Below are 14613 nucleotides of genomic sequence, written 5' to 3'. Positions count from 1 at the left end.
CTGTCCTTTTCTTTTGGAAGCACCACTAGCTAGTCATTTCTCTGGCAACACATCTGCATTGGGTCTTCCTTTTAGCCAAGCAAAAAAGATACTTAACAAACTTGGCCAGAGTTTTGCCATTTCAGTAGTTCCTTCTACTACAGAATTTCATCTTACAAATTAAGCCACAGGCATGGATGAAATGGTTAGAAAAACACTGGGGCCTAATTTGAATAGTAGAATGTTTGGCATCTGGTGGGCGGGGCTTTTGTGTTCTGCTCCAGAATCAGCCCCTCCCTTCAAGTGTTCAGTTAAGTTCAGTTAGAGAGACCAACTGTCATTCTTGCTTCTTGCCTCATGATGTTGTTTTAGTTTTTCTCAGACAGTTTGTTATTGTGTTACAATTTTCTTTATTATTAAAGCTTTGTTTGACATACACATGAGCCACTTACTTTGCTGAAAGAAAAGAAACTCTGCTGAAAAATGGTGGAATATCCTAAACTCGGTAAGTGAGAGCATATTCCTAGTCTGACAGGAAGATTTATTTTTTAAATCACCCCACCCTCCACAACAGAAACCCATGGATGATATCCAGACTAACTGCCCAGGCCTATAAAACTTTTTATTCTCAAGCCTCCCAGGCAGTAGGAAAAAGAAACTCAAATAATTCACATTTGTATATCTGAAAGCTGCAAATGTTTTGGATTGGTTTTACATGCATCGCTCAGATTTAAAACTGTATTCCAAGGACTGGACTTGATTCTTACTTCATAAAACATTTTAACTGTTGGCTTTTAATTTTGTATTATGGTATAATAATAAAAAAATCCCTGGATGTCTAGACCCAGGTTTGGGGTAACAACTCTTTGTTCAGAGAGCCCCAGCAGACATTTAAAATCATAAAACATGCAGCAAAGTAAAGTGTGGAAATATAGGCTGTTAGACCTTTAAAACCTTCCCTTCTAAATTGCTTCCCACTTCCCTTAGCATAGAAAGGGACCACACATTTGATAATTTACTTACAAGCTTTGCTTACAAACTCTTCAAAACAAAAAGACCAACTTAAAGACCTTAAAGACCAACTAAGTTAGTTCTTGGTATGAGCTTTCGTGTGCATGCACACTTCTTCAGATACACTGAAAGGAATTTTTTTGTTTTGACTATGGCAGACCAACACGGCTACCTATCTGTAACTGAAACTCTTCAAAAGTCAGATTAATGTGTTTTTCCATACAGCAGCAAGAAAAGAGAGGCAGTTTAACTTATTTTTAAAAAGATAAGAGTTTCTAAATTACAGTATTTGTATAGAAACACAAAGATGGCTTGCTGAAGCCATGCAGTCTAAACTTGGAGTATCCAGCTTAGACCACCTTACTGGTAGAGTTCATCTTGTGGAAGTGAGAGAACAAAGAGTTTGGTAACCCTTCCTCCCAATGTAATGGGCTGTGACCTAGCTAAGCTTTGAAGGACTGGTTATTCTATGGTCTTAACCCCATTCATGCATTAATTAGGTTAATCATGTTGGTTATACAGGGTGAGTCCTTAAAAAGAGGCCTGTGAATACAGAGTACACATGTTCCATGGGGCCTCTTTTAAAAGACTCACCCTGTATAAGGCTGTATATATCCTACAATAACTTTGAATCATATTTTCTTTGCATAAAACATACACTGGGAAACTATCAACGTAGGTGAAATAAATGGCACACGTAGCTTGTGTTTCTATGATTCTGAACCATCATCAGCAATTCTCTGGAAAGCAGCACAGGTGAATGCTCTTCAGGCTTAGGAGAGACAATAATATCATGCTTTTTATTCTGTCAGATCAGATGACACATAGGATATTGATGACACTAACAGTTGTAAGGATATGGGAAATTATTTGCTCTCTCTTTCATTTTGCTATGCCTTCCTCAACACAGTCTTATGTTTCTTCTGTTTTTTGTCAGAAAATGATGCTAAGGGGAAAACAGTATTTTATATTTTATTTTCTACATATTATTATTTGCTGGTTTTCAACCTGTTGCTGTTTTTGTTGTTATTGTGTGTGTGTGTGTGTGTGTGTGTGTGTGTGTGTGTGTGTGTAAAATCTACTTTGGACTATCAAGAAAAGTTTATGGTGGTGGTGAATTTAAAGAAATAAATATTTTTAAAATGTAAAAAGTTAATTTAGACAAAGGCACCTTTTAAAAACAAAGCACGTTATCTCTCCAAAAGTTATGCACTTTTGTATTTCATCAATTTCAATATTAAGAGTTCAACACGTGAGGAAGATACCTGCATGTGATTAATTTCTTCCATTGAAATATGTAGGTTAGGGCCAAACAACACATTCTGCAGGAGATCTACGGTTGATCTAACTCCTCTGCCCCCAGCTCTCCCTGAAATGCTGTCATGGCAGGCTGTCAATTTGTTCAGAGCAGTGGTAGGCAGGAGGAGGGAAGAGGTATAATCTCTACCTCCAGAGGTGTTTCTCTGAACAAAATGACATCCCTTCACTACTTTACTTTGTCAATGCAGCAAGCTGCTTCCCCTGCAAGTCAGACAGTACCTTAACCTTGGATGGTTTGGACCCATATTTCCTATAGGTAAGACTGAGCAGTTAACCTCCCCCCACCCCACCGGTAAAACAGTGGTTTCTGTACTCTAGGCTGCGGACTTTTGTAGGGATATTGTACCGTACCAATCCTGTGTGATTAAGAATAGAGCAACTGATTATAACTGAGTTGTGCTTGTGCTAGGCAGCATCCCATGACATTTGAAAGTATCTCATTAGCAGTTTATGAGCAGAGGGCTGTATGTATCCAGTGTGCCTACATGGGGTGCCATTCAGCAGAGTATCTGAGAGAAAATCTTGTTTCCCGAGAATCTTTGTTTTCCTTTCTTTTTAAATCAAACATATGTCTGGCCCTCATTCCCATGAACAAAGGTTTTTAACTGTGAAAGACAAACGACACACCATGTGGTAACTTTTTTGTGTGTGTGGGATGCACCACTTCAGACAACAAGTGGAAGCATTGCCTGATCAAATGCTCCACTGTAGGAAAACTCCAAGCAACATCCTGCACAGAGAAAACCCAGCCAGAGGAAAGGAGTCTAGGTAATGAGGTTGACAAAACTCATTATTACTTGGTTCAGAATATGAATTATAGCTCATAATGCTTCCCTTATTGCAAATTGAGCAGCATTTCCCCCAAAAGTTGTCCCAACCTCATGGTTTGGAAGTGTGCAGGGTTCACAGTGGACTTTGGAAGCTTATTCCAATCATCCAAATCTTTATTACGGACATAGATCAGCAGAAGGTAAGAGCACCTCCATATGTAAATAAAACATGTTAGAAGGGCAATAGAGTAACTGCAGAAGTAGAGGGTACACATACTCATATTCTCACAGTAGACAAGCATAAGATAAAAGCACACAAAACATGTAAATCAAACATTCAGTTTTAGAGCTGCTGTGTGGCACATACCACCCTCTGACGTATGTCAACCATAGCAATACAGTGGCGTAGCGTGGGTTGTCAGCACCCGGGGCAAGGCAAGTAATTTGTGCCCCCTAACCTGTGGATTTGCGCCCCTAACCCCCAGATGTTGTGCCCGGTGCGGCTGGCCCCCCCCTGCACCCCCCACGCTACGCCACTGTAGCAATACAATATCTGGCCACTGAATGTGTTATATCAGGATTTATATCTTGGAGCAGTAAGGAGATATTAAGCTTATTGGAGGAAGCATTCGGATCTCATGTTTACAATCATGTAATAAAAAGTGCATTGAACTTTTCAAAGTTTCGAATGGACTCACAAGAAATGGGTTTGTTCATTTTGGAAAACAGCTTAAATTATCCGAGATGATTTTGAACTGAGCTGTGGGGAGTTTTTACCGGTATATATCTAGAACTAAGGCAGCCTCCCCCCCCAAAAAAATCTGAAATGGACAAACATTCAAATATGCAACCCAAATATATATTCATGGTTTACCATGCAATGAGCAAATTGTCTTGCCGAGGCTCACAGTTTAGGGCTAATCTTATAATGTACACAATTGACTCTTTAAAAAGGCATTATTGTTGTGGATTGCCAAGGTCTTGTGTTAGTGAGGTCGGTAAAGTATCAAGCTTGATTTTGCAGACTTTTCATGTGGCTATTTTTATACAGAATACAACCATCGTATCTTGAAAGGCAAATGAACTAGCTTCATGAGAAGGACATTGGGTTTTTTTGGGGGGGGGGTTGGGGGGGTAACTCAAGTTTTAAAATACATCTAAATGCAAAAGATCAGCTAGATATCTGCTTGCTTCTTCTTGTCGCCCAGTATCTGAGATTGTTATGCATACCCTGGTACATTAAATCACAGGAGCAGAGAGAAGCATGGTGATAGAACTTGCTGTGCATATTTAATATAATACACCGTGTCAGCAGAATTTGCATTAATTATCAAGGGGGTGACTGCAACTGATTAGATTTCCTTCCCCCCAAAAGTTGCATAGACTTGGTCAATGTGTGTATTATAAATGTATAATAAACCTGATCATGTGATTTGTTGAATCAGGATTTACCATATGTAAAGCAAGGTGTATATTACTGTGGATGAAGGGAATGTGCATGTGCAGAATCAATGCAATGGACAAAATGAAATGAGATTGGCTTTGCAGTCTTAAGGTGTCTGTTGTGCTCCACTTAGCTGGAAACAATTGGCTTTTGCAATTGTATCCTACTCTTCTTCTCATGAGCTAACAGGGGCATCCATAGGGTGGCCTCCCATCCAGATATAGCAGGTGCCTTCAGACCATTCTTCCAACTACTAGTGCAACTTCATCTCCACTTCTGAAGACATGGATGGGATCAAACTGACATTAAGAACACTACTGCTACTTCATTTTTTTCACCTGTAAATATGGATAATGCATCACAGGGTACAGGAGACAATTCATCCCCCAAAATATGACTCTTTGATTGGAATGTATTTGTGGATCTGCATTTTCCTGTTCTAGCCAGTCATGACCTACATGTGTGAATCATCAGTTGAGGTCACCTTTGCAAGCTTCAGAGGCTGGTTTATACGTGGCCTTTTCAATAGGTTCTGGTATAGCATTTTCCATATACATGAAAACATGGTAAATACATGACAAGTGACATGATCTCAGATTTCCTATGGCTCCTTGTCATGTGTTTATATCATGGAAACCTGTCTGCTGCAGTGACATGTTAGAGACTTCACCATGCACGATGTTACATAACCTCTGTCGTGTTTTTGTGTCTTTCCTTTCTCACTTTTTCTAAACTAAAAAGCCCTGAGCACTGCAATCCTTCCTCACAGGAGAGTTGCTTTAGCCCTTTGATTATTTCCTGGAATCTTTTCCAGCTCTACAATATACTTTCTGAAGTGTAGCAACCAGAACTGTACACAACATTCCCAGTATGACTGCACAGTAGCTTTGTGCAAAGGCACTGTAATCACAATAGTTTTACTTTTGATCCTTTCTCTAAAGATATCTAATATGAAGTTCGTCTTTTGGCCTTTTCCACAACTACTGCATACTGGGCCAACATTTTCACTGAGCTGTTCAAGGTAACCTCATGAACCATCTCCTAGCCAGTCACTGCTAACTCAGACCCCCATTAGCATGTTTGAAATTCGGATTCATGTATTTTTTTAATTTCAGGAGTTGATATATTCTTTTCTATTTCCACTTCTCTTTCACCTTGCCTTCCTAGGAAACCACTTAAATAAAGGACAAATTTAGGTGTGTCAGCTGTGGCTCTGCAAAATGACTTTATTTTTGCTTGCTATATGCAATTCAGTTTTCCTGTGCCATTTCCATTGTCACTGTAGTCCAGCATAAGAGGCCCTGACTTTGGAAGAAAGCTTGAAGAAATTATAAGAGAACAAGCCAGGATTGTCACAAATGGCATAGAATTGATGCACTAAATGGCTGAATCCTTTTATTGCACCATGTGTTCCTTCCCCCCGTTTTTGTCTCTTTTCTTTCTCCTTTGTTATCTTCAGCTGCATCAATTTAATTGCTACTTTTTAAGCTAAAAGTTTGATAAATGGAAGTTTTTTTTAATGAGAGTTCATCCTGTATATATTGCAGATGTCAACCAACATGGCAAAGCATAATAGCCACATGGCAATTAAGAAATAGTGGTGGAATGTTCAGACAAAAGTAAGAACAATTCTTTGTTAAAGTATTTAAAGTGTTGCACATTGAGAGTATGGCAGTGGTTTAACAGACAAAAAAAAGAGGAGATTAAGAAGCAACCTTTCACACCACTGACCACGTATAAAATCCACCAAAGTTAAAAATACACACACCACTTGCTCAAAACCAGTGGCAGGATTGCACCATGAAGCCTCTGAAGAAAAGGTATTTGTATTAATCTAAAGGAATCCACTAGAGGGTGCAAGTGAGTGAATTATATTCTGCATGCAAATATGCTAAAATGAAAAATTGCTTTTTGTCAGAAAGCAGTTTCTAGAGTGAAATATGAAATGTACTAACCTTCTATACCTGAATTGCCTGGGGGATCTCTAACACATTTGGATAATCAGAGGTTCGTGCAAAAGGAAAAGCTGTTTGCCCAGGGTTACATTAACAAGGGTCTGCATAGAAGATGCATTGTGAACACCCCTCTCACCTGTTAGTTCTGCTCACTTGCCAACTTTGGGCTGCAATCCTGCATGCAGCTCAACAACACATCAGTCCCATTGAAATAAATGAATCTTAAGCACATGCAGCTGTGTGGCAATTCCCCACTGGGGGAGGAGGATCTGGCAAAAAAATCAATCAATCAATCAATCAATCAATCAATCAATCAATCACATAAAGCGCAATCTGTACTGTTGCTCATAACATGGATGTCCACAATTGGAAAATGGAGCAGAACCATTGTATTGTGACAAAACCCACACTAGCTGATTTTTTAAAATGTCAGTGCTGGGATGGTGAAATAGCATGTAAGATTTACCCTACAGCGTCAGTGCCATATCACGACAACACTTGCATAATATACTGGAGTCAGTGTGCAAGACTGGCAGAGCTGTAGCAATGCTGGTGCTGTTAGTGGGACTGCCCAAGTTGTGCTCTGAAGATTCAAAATATGTGTTGGTGTTGTTTTAAAAAAAGTATTATATCTGGACAAAGAGAGTTGCACTTAACAACAACAAAAAAAGACCTACTCTAGATAATCAGTAGGCAAGACGCATCGAGGAAGATCATGTTGCCATTTTAACAGCATTCTCCTTTTTTTTGCATTTACTATGCTCAGTTTCTGTGCTATATTCTGATAGTAACTGTAGGTTACGTTTAGATCTTTATTTTAATATAGGGGAAATGATTCAACCGGATACTTCTTAATTAACAATAAAAACCCATCTATGAACAATCACAGTATAATGACATTCTTAGCTGAAGGAAATTTACAGATGTGTGCAGCTTCTGCCAATACAATAACAGCTAGCATTAAGCCAAAGAGTTTACTGTAGGAAGCATTCTAGCAAGAGAAACCATTTTATGTAGAAATGCAGCAGATCACCCCCACCTCCTGCTCCTAAAGCAGAGATGAGCAAACTGTGTCCCTCCAGATGTTCTGTACTACAGCTCCAACAAGTTCCATCCATCATGATCGATGGTCACTGATGATGGGAGTTGTAGTCCAGTAACATCTGGAATGCCACAAGTTCTCCATCTAAAAAACAAAAACAATCCAGTCTTTGAAGAAACCAGGAAGGACACATTCACAATAAATTCACAAAAAATTATTTTGCCTGTATGAAAAGTCCTTGCTTAATGCTGTTTATTATTGTTTTCAATGGACTTAAATGTGCCAAATGCTGTGTGCTGGATTAGGACCAATGAATTATCTTTACCCTCTGATTTAGCTAGCCAATTCCATAATGAAGCATACAGTCATCTGGTCCATAACAAGCAGTCCTTGTTTAGCATAAGCCTTCTACCACTTTAACACCTATGGCTTCTCCCAAAGAATCCCAAAGTTTACCCTTCACAGAGCTACAATTTCCAGCACTCATAACAAACTGCTGTTTCTAAGATTCGTTGGGGGGAAGCTATGACTGTTAAAAATGGTATAAGAGGAATTTAAATATTTGGTGCAGATGCTACCTGCGTCCATAGACAAAAACCTAGCATGTTTACTCAGAAGTAAGCCCTACTGTTTCTAACAGTCCTTACACTCTAGTAAACATGCTTAGTGGGACTTTGGGGGTGTGTATGTTGTGGCTGATTTTATTATGCATGAATCGTGGTATACGGCACAAAGTGCATGGATTTAATTAATATGCTGTTAATACTAAGGCAGGTTTGATTAGTGTCAAGACAGGCTAGAGATGACTATTGGACAAGACACACAACTTTCAGTCTCATGGCAATGCAGTCTGGTGCCTTCCACATGTTTGAGCTCCAACTTTCACAGTCCCAGTCAGTATATGCTGGCTAGGGTTGATGGGAAGGTTACTCACAAGAAATAGAATAGATATTTTCCCTCCTGTGGTCATCTTGATGATGATGCTCAACCACTATGGTCTCATGCTTTAATAATGCATCATCTTAGGCATCTGAGCTACTGAACAACCATTAAGAAGCTTTAAAACTTACAGACATCCCTGCTTGCTCCCCTGAATTGGCAGAGGAACAACAAAGCATAGCTAGCATGTTACATTAATTTTGTGTTATCTTTAGGTATGTGTAGATACTCTAGAGGTAAACTGGCTTTCAGTTACCACAAATAACCTATTCTTTCTCCCTTTGGGCCATCACAAAGGCATGAAAACCATGAGTGGAAAGGTCATGGGTGGAAAAAAGGGGAGAGGGAAGAATGAATGAATGCTTTTATGCCATGTGATGGACCAAAGGAAGAAAGAAGTGGTGGTTATGTTGTGCATTCTAATATCATTTATTCTGTTGCCTTGCTTCCTTCAAGTTAATGAAGTTTCCTCCAAAATATGATAGAAATTTGTTCCTGGTATGCTAATGGTATGGTAATGGTGGGTCAGTGATGCTTCACTGAAATATTTGTTGTAGTGGTTTTGTTCCACCAGCTAATCCATCATGTGGTCCATTTTGGTTAAAATGGTTGAGATCTCTGTGGTTCAAGATAAGCTAGAGACAGGCTGGTCATTTATGGGTCTTTAACCTCCCTTAAATTGATTAGGTGACAGCTACCATATAGACTACTAGCCATTTATAGCACAACTGTTCCCTTCAGTTAACTATAGATTCAAGAAGAAAGATGTAGTGCAGACATTAGATGCCATGATAAGGACAGATCCTGCTCAGTTTTACAAATAGTGACCCATATGCTAGTGAGGCAAAGCAGCTGATAGGCACACCTTCTTCAGGGCTGTGGACTGCAGGGTTTGCACAAAGGAAAATGGCTTCTTTTCAAGCATCAACAGCACCAGATGGTGCCTTTTGTAGCACAGCCAGTATGGCCTGGGCTGAAACAATCAAGAGAATGAAAGCTGCTTGCAGCTCCTGGCACCTCAATTCCATGGTATTTGGATTTGTCTAAAATAAACTGACAATGAGACAAATAGACCCAATATTATGGAACACATTAATAATGTGTTCTGTTAAATAATTTTTTTTGAAAAAGTGAATTGTTAAGCCTATTAATAACTGCTAAATGACAGAAAAAAACCAGCTCCAACTATTATGTGGCCATATGGCTATGTGGAGAAATTAACATTTGCCACCAAAATGTCATATATCTTTTGCCCATCCTGAGGCTAAATTTAATAAACTCACTGTCACCAGCCCTATCACGAAGTTTGTGAAGGAAGAACATGCTGCTTTTCTTTTGGTTGAAACTTGCAGTAGAAATGACTTTGTTGAGTGCTTCCATGTTGACGATCTCAGAGAAGCGCTCAAATGGGACAGGCCCAAGACCCACCAGACTCCACATCCTGTTTCCTACAGTGGACAATCTCTTATACTATTGCTCCCTAGCAGTTGGTATTCGGCGGCATATGCCTTCTAAACCTCAGAGCAGCCTGTCACCACATCTTCTGGTACCAAATTCCACACTTTTATTATGTGTTTTGTGAAGAAATCTTTCCTTTTATCCTTCATCTCCTGCTAAATTATTTCATTTGATGATCCTGAGTTATACGCTTCCCCGAAACTTGCCACATTCCCATCTCAGTGACCACACTGCTGCTGTAGTGACGGGGGCACCACTGCCTCAGAACCTCTCAGAAGCCACCACTGTTCTAAACTAATAATTCCCAAATACATTAGATTGTTCTGGGGTAAATTTTTGAATGCAGAAAACAAAAACAAAAATGAGGAAAATATAGAAATCTGAAACAGTTCAGCCTTTCTTTTTAGAATAATGTCATTCAGTCCTCTGAATAAACTGAGAGCCCCCCTAAACAGACTTAGGACTCAGCTATACAGCTTCAAATAAAAAGTTTTAAGTGTGTTGTGAAGGGCAATATACAAAAGTGACACTAGGTGATGATGGGGAGCTATGGTAAATTCAATATATTTTTCAAAACATTTTTTCAAAAAAGCATTTTCACAGTGTTTCTTTATATGCGTGTAGATTCCACCTTTGTCTTCCCAGTGAAAGTAAACCATATCAGTATCACAGAAAACTGTAAGGGATGTTCTCTGCTTGAATGATAGGGCAACTAAGTTGAACATGATGTCATGTGCTTCTCCTAGAATGGCAGGCATCCTTTGAACAATGGTTCCAGTACAGACTTCCCTAGTTATTGTGGTACACACCTTGTGTCTTATTATATGGATCCAGAATCAATGTTCAGTTTCAAGTCACACAACATGAGATTATGTAATATCTGTCTTGTTATTGGGCCTTTTTGGAGTTCTATTCCTATTTGGTTTGAGCTTCCAGGGACAGCAGAAGACATCTAAGAGCTAACCACTCAACCCTGCAACACCTCATAACATCAGCAGAAGGCAGGGGAAGAAACAAAAGAACAGGAACCTGTGGCCATCCTGATGTTGTTGGACTCCCAACCCCCATCACCGAGCATGCTGGAGAAGGATGATTGAATCCAACAACATCTGGAGTGCTATAGGTTTCACATACCTGTTCTAGAAGATAATATACTAATACTAATACTAATACTACTAATAATAATTTATTATTTATACCCCACCCATCTGGCTGGGTTTCCCCAGCCACTCTGGGCAGCTTCCAACAAAACACTAAAATACAATAACCTATTAAACATTAAAAGCTTCCCTAAACAGGGCTGCCTTAAGATGTGTGCTGATCCCAGGGGGAGGGTGTTACCGTGCGGCGAGGTCCGTGTCCAGTCCAGGGTCGAGGGTGTGGTGTGGAGGCTGTCCGTCAAGGCTGAAGCGGGATCCAAGGCAAGGAGCCAGGCGAGGTCAGGAACTCTGACAGAAGAGCAGGACAGGGTGCTGGCAGGAACAGGTTACCAACAGTGTTGCTCCTGCAATCTGGGACTGGGGCTGACTGGCTTTTATCTGCCCTGAGGCATAGGTCGGCCCCGGTCCACAGGTGACTCGCATCTCCTGGCCTGGAGGCGAGCACTCCTCGTACAGGAGTTTCACTAGAGCAATATCCTGTTATATTCCAGAACACATCATGGATTTATACCAACATCTTCAAATGAGCAGAGCGTTCTGCTGCAGAGCATTGTGTTGCCAAGATACATAGGTTACATTATGTACAATACTGGTGAGAAAAGAAGGGTCATATAGCAGACTCACCCCATTGTAGTGCCTTGCTGAGATGGCATTTCAGAGTAGATGTTCATTGTAGGAGACTGACTGTGATTTTCAGGACAAAACCAACATAGAGATGGGAGACAGATTTTGAACAAAATTCTGAGAATGAAGAAGCCATTTTGTCTGGAGTAAGCTAAGTGGAAAGCTGTTTCTTGTGAGATAGGGCTCTGGAGAAATGGTGATTTTGTACCTTTGGGAACTTTTCTCTCACTTTGGTCTGCCTTTTCCAGTATTATTGAATGCTTTCTAGGCACTTTCCTCTTTAGGTAATGCACTTAGATTTGTAATTAGAAAAGAGAAGTTCATTATCAATTCATATGAAAATATTGTGTTTGTGCTGTTTTTTAAAAAGATATAATCACAGCACAACCATTTAGAGAAAACAAAGGATATGACAGTTCCCCACACAGATTACTCACCTATAAACAGATGGATCCTCATGGATCTTTCCCCCACTCACTAAAGATCAGTAAGAAGACATCAGTTTTTGTATTTGTCACATGCAGAGGTGTTTCCACTCCACTGCGGTTTGCCGTCTGCTGAAAACTTCTGTGTCAAAATTACTTAACTTACATAACTAATTATGTAAATTATGTCAGCATGACTCTATTCCACACTATTCATCTCAGTGTAAAGGAATGGGAAGGTAAAGGGGTGATGCAATCAATTACAAATTGTTTGCAGATGGAAAGCAGGCACATTAGTAAATACTGATCGTATTCCTTGCAATGATTTCTGTTCCAAACAAGGGATAAATAAACGAACACTGGCAATTTCTGCTCCTATTTCTGTTTTCATTTGACTTATCCAAAATACCTACTCTTTACCTCCATGTGTGCACATGAGCACAGGCATCAGCAAGACAGTGTGGAGAATGGATGGTTATGTGCACCTCTGGTATTGCACATCTTTCCCTTGGATGGAGCTTGCATAACTTTACTGAGCAGAAGAAGAGGGTCACATGAGGACTTGGGAAAAAGTGGCAACAGGGTTCAGTTCAGCCCCATGGGGATTGCTCTGTGCAGGGACATGGGACGTACATAGCAATACTGTATTTACTCTAACGTAATGCACACCTTTTCCCCACCAAATCACATCATGAAAATTAGGGTGTGCATTAGATTCGATGGCACATTTACATTCACCAGCAAATCCCTTTTTGGTTTCAAGGTTTTCAAAATGGAAGTGTGCATTAGATTCGATGGGACATTAGATTTGCGTAAATACGGTAGATTGCATCCCTAAATATCCCTTGAATGTAGATTTTTAAAAGAAACATTAGTTAGAACTTTTGAAAAAATAATATTGTCTTACTAATACATTTTAAGAGCATTTGTATATATTTTCCACTTCACCATCTGCACTGTCTCTACCCCCTCCTTGCACAGTGTCCAAATCCAAGCCTAAATTACTCATGCGTTTTCAGATTCTTTTGACAAAGGAGGAAAAACATTTTTGTATGTCAAAAAATGACTTATTTAAGGGCAATTTGTGACACCTACCCACCCCTTGGCATTTCTGTACCTGTTTTGAATCATGAAGCTTGTTCAAGTGACCTTGCCATGCCTCCCATCAGTACATGATGACATACAGTATACTATTTACTATAAAGCATTTTGTTGGCTTTCGCCATCTCATGCATCACAGTGCAACGTCATCCCATTTGCTACATGGCATCTGATTTGGCACAGAGATCCATTTACAGAAGTGTTGCCAAAGATGGAGGCAGAAGCAGCAACAGCTTTGGCAGCTCATGGCCAGCTTGACTGGAAATGTAGTTGGCGATGAGGGAAGGATCTGGCCTTTTTTGATAATTTGCTGAATGTGATCTGATGATGATGAAGTCTACCCAACTGAAATTGCAAATTTTAATATGACAAATGGAACCATGAAAATTTGGCACAGCCTCTTGAGTTTAGGCCACCATTTAAAGATTGTAGAGCATTTTAGAGAGCCGTTTAGAGACTTTAGACTGAGCAACCTTCAGGGAATCTTTGGCTTGTGTGCAATTGGGGAGGCAGAAGTGCTGCAGGAGACTCACCCTCTGAATCAGAGGATAGTTGCAAGACTGTGGCGTCTGGCTGGAAGGGCCCTAACTGAGGTACTGGTGGTTCTCTCCCCACTCCCTGGAAGGATCCTGAACCTCATCCTCATCAGAGTCCTCTGCCATGTACTGCAGGGTCCCCAAATTGTAGATCATGACAGCATAATCTTGTTTACTAGGGACTGCATATCTACAGTGTGTGTTCTGTGTATTTTTATGAATTGAATGTAGTTTTGTATGAATGTGTCAATTTTATCTACGTCAATGATTTTAAATGCAAGGTCACCTGGAGACTTTTGTTTAACAAGCTACTAACAAGTCTATCTAATAATAATAATAATAATAATAATAATAATAATAATAATAATAATGTATAAGAGCAGTTATCCAGCCTTCTGCTGTTCCTGCAACTTTTGAGTTTGGGGCAATTGCCTGTGGCAGTGAAAAGCAAGCACTCTTTATGTTTTTGTTAGCAGGCCTTTGATACTGGGCATTTGTTGTGAAGACTTCCCCTGCTGTCATTTCCCAATGCTAGAATTATCTATTTCCTTTTGCTTTCTCTCATATAGCTTCCATTTTCTCCTTCTAGAATCCTGGATGGTGTTTGGACACATAGACATTTGATAATGCCCTGTAGACTCTTGTAATAAGGGATATATGGTTTATGTCATCAAGACAAAAGAACAAGAAGGAATTAAATTGGATCTAAGAAGTGATTTGTTTTGCCAGAAAGGCAGTGTGAATTGGCAAGCAAAGACAAAGACAGAGTGATTACCTATGAGGTTGGAAACATACTAATCAACCTGAGCAAAGCAGCCTCAGTTCAGGTTGATAATTATCAAGTGTTTG

General features: G+C 39.8%; 1 long non-coding RNA gene across 2 annotated transcripts in view; it reads left to right on the top strand.

Moving 5' to 3' along the window:
* Nucleotides 1-292: 292 nt before the first annotated feature.
* Nucleotides 293-14613, top strand: part of LOC310846293 — an 89905-nt gene continuing 75584 nt past the window's right edge. For both annotated transcript variants that reach the window (XR_014565225.1, XR_014565226.1), the window contains exon 1: nt 293-484. This is a non-coding gene — a long non-coding RNA (uncharacterized lncRNA). The remainder of the gene's footprint in view (nt 485-14613) is intronic.

Source organism: Podarcis gaigeae (genome assembly GCF_964106915.1).
Source record: "Podarcis gaigeae genome assembly, chromosome: 6".
Lineage (NCBI taxonomy): Eukaryota > Metazoa > Chordata > Lepidosauria > Squamata > Lacertidae > Podarcis > Podarcis gaigeae.
This window is presented reverse-complemented; position numbering and strand designations above follow the sequence as displayed.